The 11373-nt window shown below is 38.2% G+C and overlaps 1 long non-coding RNA gene across 1 annotated transcript; it reads right to left on the reverse strand.

Moving 5' to 3' along the window:
* Positions 1 to 1767: 1767 nt before the first annotated feature.
* On the reverse strand, positions 1768 to 5087 carry LOC132078887 (uncharacterized). The gene is made up of 3 exons (XR_009419336.1): positions 4952 to 5087; positions 4067 to 4184; positions 1768 to 1943 (listed from the first exon to the last, which is right to left on the reverse strand). It is a non-coding gene; the product is annotated as an uncharacterized LOC132078887 (long non-coding RNA).
* Positions 5088 to 11373: the final 6286 nt, after the last annotated feature.

Below are 11373 nucleotides of genomic sequence, written 5' to 3' on the forward strand. Positions count from 1 at the left end.
TAAAGATACATGCCAGGACATCAGACATTTTTCAGAATGCTTGGTGGGGGTGGGAATTAGGACACAACTCCTCAAGTGCCAGGGCACAGGGAGCTACAAATAATGCATGATGACCTCCCCAGTCTGATCCTTTGTACACCCACCACTTTAGCCAGAGGGAATACTTTAAACCTAATTGATTTAACCTATGAATCATACACAATCCCATCATAACACAAGCTCTTGTACCACAGCATCATACACAGCTCCTGTAGTAAATAAAACCACAGTCATGGATTCTGCAACTTCTTAAAACTGCAGTTTGTATGAGTGTGGATATTTTCAGGTGCAAGCACACATCTGTCACAAGCAGAAAAAAAAATATATATGGCATCATTTTTCCATAACTGAGTTTAAATGTACTTCTACTGATCTTCAAAATACTGGAAGAGTGCAGATTCAAAATAATGAAAAAGATAATCTATCTTCTAGAAGAAAGAAGTGAATGCACTGCACATTGCTTGTCACAAAGAATGTATTTAATGCATGCTCTTATTTATAGCATCGAAATGTTTTTGACATAGCAAGGAGAGTAAAAAGTCAACAAACATGAGACAAAGACTAAACAAAACTGCACTCAAATTAACTCAAACAGTACCTAAAGCGACATCAATCATGCAAGAATATATAAAGCATACATTTAAAAGTTAAAGATGTTATTTATTACAATGACACTCCTATTGTGCACCATAACATCTCATTCACCTAATTTACTCTAACACCTACCAGTGTAAATCAGTGGGTTTTTCCATTGACAAAAATGACATTTCTGTGGCATACAACTGATGCAAGTGGAGAATTTGACCCTATATCTGAAAACCTTCCATTAAATTAGTAATTAGTGTACACAGGTGTTGTTTTTCCCTAGTAATTGATGTGCAAGTCTAACCATTTCTAAAGCCTAGCAGTTTGCTTGACAGACAAGAATTTATTTTCCTCAGTAATGAGCACAATTTCATATGGATGGGCTTTTTTTCCTCCTCAAAGTAGAAAGGCCATCCAGATTTCAGCATTTAATCTTCCTTATGACAAAATCTCAAATGGCCCTTAAAGGTCTTCTGCAACTCCAGTGAGTTTGTGCAGGACACTGTAACTCGTCCGACTGGACGGCATCACCTCGGGCACTGGAATACACACCTGCCTGAAGGTCTGGAAATGTGCTGAGAATAACTGGAGACTGCTGCCCTCACCATTCACACTGGAAAGCTTCCAGGAACCCATAGGTAGTTCAAGGCAAAATGACCAAAAGGTATTTCCTCATGTTTACAACTTAATGACAATATTTTGCACAACAGCTCTATCTCCACGGGGAATGGGACCAACCTTATAGAAGTTACACACTCTGGCCACAGCTCTGGCAGTAGAGAATCAGTACTTCTGTCCCTCATAAGAATCATTCTTCATTGATTAATTATCAGCATGAAAATTAGACATGTCTAGCTTAAAATGAGATTTCAAGATCAGTGAAAGGATATCGTGAAAGGACCACAAGTCTCCATTGTAACACTTAAAGTGATCCCAAAGACTTAAAATGATCCTAAAATACTTGATGAAAATAGTCAGAGCACCATGTCAATGCTTTCATAAATACACAGCAAACCCTGTATCTGGAATAGTCCATAGGCTTTATTCTGTTCAATATTCTCCATATTAAAGATCATACACATGACAATAGGATGAACATGAAAATCAAGACCTAAATTTACAAGAACTGGTTAGAATTTACCAGCCTCACCAAATAAGTAGCTCTGGAAAAAAATCCCTAAAGTCACTATTTACAAAGTGTGACTCCTCTGTTTAATGGTGACAGAGAATTCAGTATGTAGTCCAGATGGTTGGTCACAGAGATAGCAAATCCAGCATGGCTTTTTGGTGCTATGGGCAGGCTGTCTCACTGGCTCACACTGTGACAGACAGAAAGATTGATAGACAGACAAACAATGACATTCTCTTTTTCTGAGTGTTCTGTTGACAATACACATGATTTTAAAAAATTCCAGCTATCCATAGACCTCTCTCAGTTACAGAGCTTACTACAGAAGAGATGGGAAAACATCAGCAGAGTTTCATTTTAAGTTTACAAGTTCAGATGTTTCTGTTGCCCCCTTAGGAAAGAAAAGGGCAAGGACTGAGTTTGAAAACCTATTCAATAATAGATCTTAAGCTCTTAGCTGGAGCAGGACAATTCTGGGCCAGCAGAGTGATTCCCCAACAGCTGGTATACACACTTTGTAGTACTACAAGCTTTTGGCAGAGAAACTCAACTAACACTGGATTCTATTCCCAGTGCTGTCTTTCCCCAACTTCTAACCCAGGGCAATTTAGCTAACTTCTGTCTGTTCCTGGTTAGCCATCTGGTAAATAGATAATATAATTGCATCCTTTATAGGCTTATTGTGGGGCTTAATTATTGAAAGTCTTTAAGATAAGTCAAAGTTCTTGGTGAAGAGTTGTGCAAAGCATTAATAAATATTAATGGAGGCAGCATAAAGAGGAGGGGAAGCTTAAAGCTGAATTGTTGCATAAGAGAAATGTGCCCAGCTGAGGCAAGAGAAATATAGACAAGTGAATAATTGACATGATGTGAAAAGGAAGGCAACAAAGTCAGTGAACTAATTGCACTAGAAAATTTAGAGAAGGAAGATGGGCTAAGCTGAAATGACAAAAAAGTGAAAAACACTTGGACAAATGGGAAAGGACAGACCTGGCAAGACAGAGTAAGTGACGTGTCACTGGAGAGGTGTCAAGACTGGAACTGAGCCAGGAAGCTTAAACTGACTGGAAGGAGAACTTCTCTGTGCTTTACCATTCACGTTTCATTTCTCTCATTTCTGTGGAGTGTGGCTTACACAGATTGCCCTAATGGATGGCACTGCCAGGGGGCATTCACCCTGCTCTGCCTCAGCTGAGGTGGGAGGTTCCTCAGGGAGCTGACAGCTTCTGGACGTGTGGCATTTCCAGGACAGACATCTGCACAGGCATCTCCAGAACAGCCTAAGGGGAGCAGTGCTGCCTCCCTTCACCAGCCTGATCCTGTGCAAATTACATCATCTGCACTACCTTCATTTCCTAAGCATAATTGCCCTAAGTGATCCATTGATTGCTATCTGACACTCAGCTTTTCTGCTCTCATTTCCCAGATGTTCCTGCTTTTGTCATGACTCTCAACTCCATTTTATCAGAGATGTGACAACTCATATTGGAAGGACATGGTTGTATGCAAAGAAAGAATTATATCAGATAAGTACAGTAGAGAACCACAGTGTTTAAATAGCATTATCACAAATTTAATAGTTTGTAAATTAAACACAATACTGTTTATTCAGCTTTCATTGGAAAAGTTGTTTTATATACTGGATTTCTTTATTGCAAAGGCCATGCACTTTAGATAGCATGGCAGCAGACAAAACCATGTCCTTTCTTTTTTTGGAAGCACCCTAATTTTTTGGGGGGAAGAATAATAGGTATTGACTTAAATAGTGAGGTTTTTCTGCAAGTCCTTCTCTGAACTGGGAATTTTTGGATTAAATTATATTTATAAAACTATATCTAACTATATCTTCTGCTTGTTTCACATAGTTTTAAGGGACAGTCCACTGGGGGTGGGAGGGAGGCATGTCTACCACTGATCTTGTCTACCAATGTCAATGGGCTCTTCCCCCCTAAGGTACAAGGATAATATTTGGCTTTCCAGAATGTTTTAACCGTATTAACACCCCTCAAAAAACCAAAAGGACTCATTAGATACATCATAAAGGAAAATACCAACCAGCAAGAAGGAGAAAAGATGGTAGGAGGAGGACTTTCTGGTTATTTTCCATATTGCTGAGTCCATAGTGCACACTCTGAGGTATACTGAGCAGTTAAGGGGCTTTGTTGCACACAATAAGTTTTGAAAAACCATTTGGCCTCCTCTCTTGTTGCTAAACACTGGGTCCTGCTCAATCTTGCTCTTAGAATTATAAATTACTCAGAAAAAATCCATGCCTTTTAGCAATAAAATATTAAATATGAACATTGAGCTTACCTTCTGTCACTCCAGCACTCATTTGCCTGTTGCTGACAATGAAAAAGCATCACTTCCAATAAAACTTCATTCCAGCTTTCATGTTTTTCTCCAAAAAGAAAGCAGGTGAATCCTTGATCTGTCAAAGACAAATGCTATTTTGTTTTAGTCTGTCTGACCAGTCCATCAATTACAGTCATTCATCTGCTGTGGAAAAGTGAAGAGTGCACCATGAATTTGCTAACATTGCATCTGCCATTACATTTTTCTTTGATAGTAAGTGAGGCATAATAAACCTTGATCTTTTCCTGTATGCTGCATTTTGTTTGAAAAGTATGATTCACTGGGTAATACTTGCTGTTCCTCTCCAGAACCACATTCTACAGTCAAAACAAATTTCTTCTTTGGATTCAACAAAAAACCTTATTTGTTGTTCTTAAAAAATAATAATATAAGGGAGAAAACTCCATGTGAGCATTTTAGGCCCACATTTTCAGTGCTGACACCTGCTGAGTGATGCAGAGAGAAAGAGGGCCTATTATCACCATAAGGATTCAAGAAAATTCTTTCTGAATTCCAGTAAATATCTTCCTTTTCAGCAGCTCCTTCAGGATATATGAATGTGATGAAATTCTGTGTTCTTTGTGAGTGAAAGTGTTTTCATTTTCATGCAGCAAATAATCTGCAACCCCCAATGACATGAGAAGGATTATTTGTCTTTTGAGTGCTCCTTGTAAGTCATTTTTACACCTATGTCACAACTTTTCAGCCTAAAAGCTACACTGGTGATCATTTACACGCACACAGTTGATCATTTAGGGGCTGGAAAAGGATTCCACAATTTCAGTAAGCCAAACAGAATGTACCACTGAGCTGCATGTTTCCTGTAACACACTCATGACTCACCTCCTCCTGTTATGCTTCTTCCAGAAGAACAAAAAAGCAAGGACAGCACCCTTCAATTCTTGTCTTTCACTCAAAGATAAACAGCTATGAGCTGTATCACAGATTTCTTTCTTTTCAGATGCTTATTTACATTGTATTTAGAAGCTTTCCCCTATAATCTGGGTAAGATTTTAAACTTTTTTTTAAGAAAGAGAAGACAAAAAAAGAGGAGAGGGCCCAAACCAACACAGATAGAAATCAGCCTACACTTGGGTGTAATCCAATTCAAAGAACAAGTTTCAGCTTGTGCTTACTGCTGTGTCTCACCTGAAGTTAATGGATTCACAGACTCTGATGAACCCAACCCAGGATGTCATCTGTGCACAGATGAACTGACATTAATTAATTAAAATCACAACAGAAATTAGCAGTAATGCCCCTGTTAAATATCTTCTGCCTGTATATAAGCAAGTCAGTATGAGGATTACTTTGACTCCACTGCTCTTTCCAATGCTGAAATGCATGTGAAAAAGATTTTAAAATAATATGAGGTAGGTTTCTCTCACCCCAACACTGAGATTCCTTTAAAAAATAAGTGAATGGAAAAGTTTTTGTATGACAAAATATTAATTTTTGTTTATATATATATTATTATACTCCCTGTGTTGTTTTCTTATCTTGACCAGCAGAAAATTACAATCTATTCTATAGAAACATATCTAACTATAAGGACATAAAACAAGTAGGTACACGACAAGCTGAGTAATGCAATGTATAATTACTGTATATAATAAAAATGAATACATTTTCTCTGTTTCGTGGAGGAAACACTTTTTCAACACTGTGCTAGTAATTTCTTGCCCTCCAAAAATTGTCTCTTCTAATGTATACACTCTCTAGAGGGAGACTCTAGCTGTATTTATAAGTACACAATGAAACACAATATTCTTAATTGATTTGAGTCAGGAAAAATATTTGGAACAGCTTAGCTCACACACTAGGTACATTGTGAAGCATCTTCCAGTTATTAAAACCCTGAAACATAATGATAATTTAAACAGTAACAGAAGATCATACATGCAAGCTTTGTTTGCTCAGTTAATATTAAAATTCTTTCATGGAATCACACTAAGATTCTTTAGTTTTCCTTTTATATATCAAAAACTGGTGAACACTTTACCCCCTAATGTAACTTTGCATAGTCAGAGCAACAGCAAGAACATGAGAGAAAATCATCTTTATAAGCTGAATGCCCCATCTGCCTTATATTTCCAAATTACTGTGAATATTGTTATGTAGCTTTCATTTTATGGCAGCACCAAGGAAATCAGACTCTGGATCTGTACTCCCTTCCACAATGACAAGTACAAACAACAGAGAAGCAATCCTTGCTCCAGAGCCATTACATCTAATCAAATTATTAAAAGTAGTAATAGTGATCATTATGGTCTGTCTGTAAGGCTGCATTTAAATTCATCAGCAGATGCCACATCAAGCACATGCAGTCATAAATTGTTACCTAATCTGCTCAAGGACACAAGACCAACACTTTTGATCCACAGCTAAGGGACTGTGACTGCAATGAGCAGTACTTGAGAAAAATTAATTCACAGAATGCTTTGGGTTGGGCCTGACTCCTGTGGAGTAAATGCAAAATGGAAATATATAAATATCCTTTTGCAGGAGGACGCAGCTAAGAAAGTTTTTAATTTTAAGGTACACAAACCTGAACTACCTTAGACTGCTGCCAAGTTCCTAGAAAGGCCTGGATCTGTTTAGAATATTAATTGGAGTTTGTGCATTTTCTGAATTCCATCAGGTCTGAAGAGTTTTACTTTAATAGTACCATTATCATTAAATTTCACTGATAAAAAAGAAACAAAGGAGTATTTATATCCATTTATATCCTTTAAGTGTTGCTACCTAAGTTTCACAATTATGTGCACTTTTTTGAGTCACCTCAAATTCATAGCCAGAGTATGTGAACTAGGCAGACTCCACCGTAATTATGTAGAATTGAATATTCCATCTTGCTTGTGCAGTTCTAAGATTTTTGATTCAGTTTCAAAATTTTTGAATTTTTTTTCCTCTGTGTAGAGATTTATACTAATTTCTCACCACCAATAAATAATATTTCCTTAAACAATGTTTCCTTTATTTTCTAGACTTTTCACGTATAAAGGGACAGCTATTAGCCATTCTCACTTCAGTAACTGCAAGGTGCCTCTCATGGGTTAATATAATCTATCATCTAAGCTAGCAGAAATACTCCATAAAACATCCAGCATCCATCAGTTTTAAAAATGCTAAAAATTATGCAAATGGTTTCTTGTAAATTTAAAATCTGAGAATATTTTTTAAGCTTAGGGGGAAATGTAGTCATAAAACTGAGTAAGGTTCATGGTTTTATTGACATCTGTAGTTATGTTCTTACCAAGAACAGGTCAAATAATCATTTCTCAGAGTTAGACTGTGGTGAGTTCAGATAAAGAAACCAGAGCAGGAGCTCCAAATGCTGACCAGCAACAATCATTTCCAGAATCTGTGTCCCATGGAAGCAAGCACTGGTGCTCAACGCCACGATTACTTCAGCTCTGAGCTCCTTGTGCCACAGTGTGTATTGTTCTATTTCTGAGCAGCTCTGGGAGCTGAGTGTGTAGGGCTGTAAAGCTGCACTCTGTGGACTTTGTGTGAGTCTAAATGTAAACAACAGAACTTACAGCTAATTGCCTTTAAGATAAAGCTGACTTAAGCAATTGAGATAACAGAATCCTACAATACTCTGGATGCAACATACTAAAAATGTGAATTAATAAGTTAGCTGATATTGAGCTCCAGATGTTTCTTACTCTGGCAATGTTCCTTAAGTGATGATAAGCAGATTTACATACTTAACTAATATGCTTATTTAAAGAAAATTTCCAGATCCAGACTAGCATCCAGATTTTTTAGTTGGCTTCAGATCAAAATACATACTATCAAGAAGGATGGCATCCAGGAAAACCTTTTCAACATCTGCTTAGAACTAAACAACAGATATTTGATTTCCTGCAAATTTAATTTCAGGCAAAATTTTACTTCATCCAATAATTTTTATATCCTCAAGACAGCCTGACCTAGTCATTTTACATATTCAAATCTCAGAATGCAGCTCATACACTGGAAAGACAGCAGTTGCTACAGAGAAACTCTATTAGTTTGTAGTTCACATTTAAGACTGCTATAAGCAATTTCACTTAGAGTGAGACAAGGGCTTTTTTGGAAGCAAAACCCTTCCCTCACCAATAATATCAGTGAACTAAAAATCAGGTTCACAAATATTTTATATTTTACTAGTAATCTAAAAAAAATTAAGTTCCAGCATGAAAACTTAAGCTCTACTTTTTCAAAAGGCTGAGGAATAGAAAACAACTTAATATTATTGAGTCATAGGTGGTGTTCTTTGAGATTCTTATGAGAAGTGCTTATTGTCACCTTTAAGGCATGATAAGAAAAAACCAAATCCAAGCAAAAACTTTAAAAAAATACTTGGAGGAATGCATACTATTCCAAATTCCTTCCCAGATTACAGAAAGTAAAACACAAATACACTGTAAGGATCATGTATATTCCAGGGCAGAAAAAGAACCAGACAGAAAATACAAAATATGGACCTCATTTTCAAAATAAATTATTTTAGAGGAAAAATGAAATGAAAAAAAAAAGTTTCCTAACAAGCTGAGCACTCACATAAACTTCCACTGAAAACCAAGATAATGGTTATATAAACACAAAAGAGGTAAATGTTAAACAATGCAGGTCTGCAGACTGTGTGAGGAATAACACCAAGGATTAGGAGAGATGAGAGTAAAAACTACCCAGTATTTCTTGTGGTTCCTTGGTGTACATGAGAGAACAGGACCTGCCAGGGACTTGGCACAGAGGAAAGCCCTCTGGACATGGCTCACACATCACAGGGTTGGTCTCTGGTACCCCACACCCACAGCTCTCAACCTGCTTTGCAGAGCATGTGAGTGCAGGAAAACTGCTAATCTGAGTCACCCTGCAGGGCCATGGCAGATTCAGAAATATAACAAGAACCTGCTGCACACACTGATCTCACTTTAATGAGAAAATATACTTCTACGCTTTATTTGTTGTGGGGAACAATGACAAAAAATGTGACAGGACGACTCCCTGTACTGTACTCATGAAAAGAAAATAGAGGGAAAACAAGAACTTATTATTTCATTTAGTAAGTGTGATTTTAATTTTTTTTTATTATTTTTTGTTAACTGGCATTGAGACTTTGGAATATCTGGCATTAACAGTAGTGCTATCAGATGGAGTCAGACTTTCCCACTGATATTTGTTTTGCCACTGAGTCCTTTCATTCAATTCACTTCCACCCTGAAGACCATGGCTTTTCCCTTTTTAACATCTATACACAGCACTTCTACTTTTGATTTAGCCTAAGTCCCTTGTCTCCCTGCCTTATTACTTTAATTCCCCTTTGCTGAGCTGCAGAATTAATGCTGGATGAACCTGCCCACAGGGCATCCATCCCCATGTGCCTGAGTGGAACAGCAAACACAAACCAGTAGGGAAGTTTGCAAATGGTTCAATTATTACATGAATTTCAAAAAGCAGCTTCTGATAAGATTAGCTTCTCAAATGTGTTCCATGTGGTTTCACTGAGCAGGCATTGGGGCACATTGTCTAAATCTGACCACAGAGTGACTTGGGCTAAAGCCTGGGCAGGCAGAAACAGAATGAAAAAAATCTGTGCTCGTTCTCTTCCTCATTTTCCCCAGGATCTGTGTCCTAGATCCCTGTGAGGTTGCACAAATCTGTGGGATAGCTGGCTCAGGAGAACACCCTGCTCCAGTTCCTGCCCCATTCCTTGTCCTCTTCCATCCAGTATGGCACCGGCCTCCAATCCTGGGGGAGAATTCTGCCTGAGGTTTGCTCTTTCCTGGGAGAGAATTCTGCCTGAGGATTGCTATTTCCTGGGAGAACAGGCCTGTTTTAGTCTGTACTAACCCTTGGAATTAGCCAGGCAGTAATGCAATATTTTATCACAAGCCCCAAGACAAAGTGAAGGTATCACACCATTGGAGAAATGTCATTTTGAGTAAAACTAGCCAGCTCTGGTTCTCCTGTTGCTCAAACTCCCCAAGGCAGGCAAAGATGCCTCTTTGCTTACTTGAGGACACCCCAAGACGTGATGCAGCTCTTTCCATTTTGCAGAGTCAGCCAGAGTTCAAAGATGTGTACAGCCATGTATAATGAATCTGATCAGATGTGTTCTGGTACCAGAGTCATTTATCTTCTCATACCCAGGCCTCAGTCATGAAGGGAAACAGAGCTCTGCTCCTTGCAAACCATGAAACATTTCCCTCTAATTATCCTGACACCATTAGACACACTCAGTCACCTACAAATTAATGTAAATCATGTGAATATCATTTACCAGAAAACAAACACTTGCAAAGCACAGTAAAACCCTCTTTTCCCCCTTCTCAGACAATGACAAGCATTTTAGTCAGTCCAGAATAGCACTGGGCTGATATTTAATGGTCCAACACTGTGCTAGTCTGCTCTATGACAGACATCTGTGCATAAAGTATTCAGCATAAAATAGATTCAAGGCAAGAAACAAGAACTGGTACACAACAGTTCCAAAACTATTTAAGTGATGGAGGAGCTGCATTCCCAACTTTCACAAGTGAATTAAGATGCATATGAGATTTTGAAAATTGTAATAGACTGACAATAATTAGGCATTTGTGTGAATTACACTTTTTATCTCCATTTAATTATTCACTTTTACTCACTTCTGTGATTAATTAGGTTTTGTTTTGAAACATTACTCCTAACAGCCAACAATAAAAGATATACTAACTATTTGCAGCATAAGGAGGTTTCTATAAGTCCCTTGACAGGGCTCAGAAGAAATGCAGCCTGAGGAGCCACAGCAGGAAAAGGTGCTTACAGTGGTGGTCTTCTACCCTGGAGGAAAGACAGCTGTGAATGGGAAACCCATTATAAAAACAGCAAGTAAGAAGAAATACTTATTTTTTCAGGTTTCAGGAGGGCTGCAGGTGCTGTTACTTCCTAGAGAAGCTGTACTGGAGCTAGAAAGTAAAATAACTGTAATAGGAGGAGTTTTGTTCGCTAGCTGCTCTGGAAAATGAACACTGTGAAGGCACTTGGGCCATCTGATCAAAAAAAGCAAATATTCTAAAGTGGCAGAGAGACTGAAATGAGAGCACTATTGTGGTGTCCTGAAAAAATACTGAAAGGCTGTGCTAGCAAAACCGGGCAGGAGGAATGGTCATGGTGCAGGAGGGAGGGATGCTCTTCCTGGGCAATGCCTGGAGATTTCCTACAGGGTCATGAGCAGCTCTGGCAAACAGACACAAAGCCAGCAGCACCCTGAGGTGACTGTGCTGAACTGACCA

The sequence above is a fragment of the Ammospiza nelsoni genome, chromosome 13, assembly GCF_027579445.1.
Source record: "Ammospiza nelsoni isolate bAmmNel1 chromosome 13, bAmmNel1.pri, whole genome shotgun sequence".
Taxonomy (NCBI): domain Eukaryota; kingdom Metazoa; phylum Chordata; class Aves; order Passeriformes; family Passerellidae; genus Ammospiza; species Ammospiza nelsoni.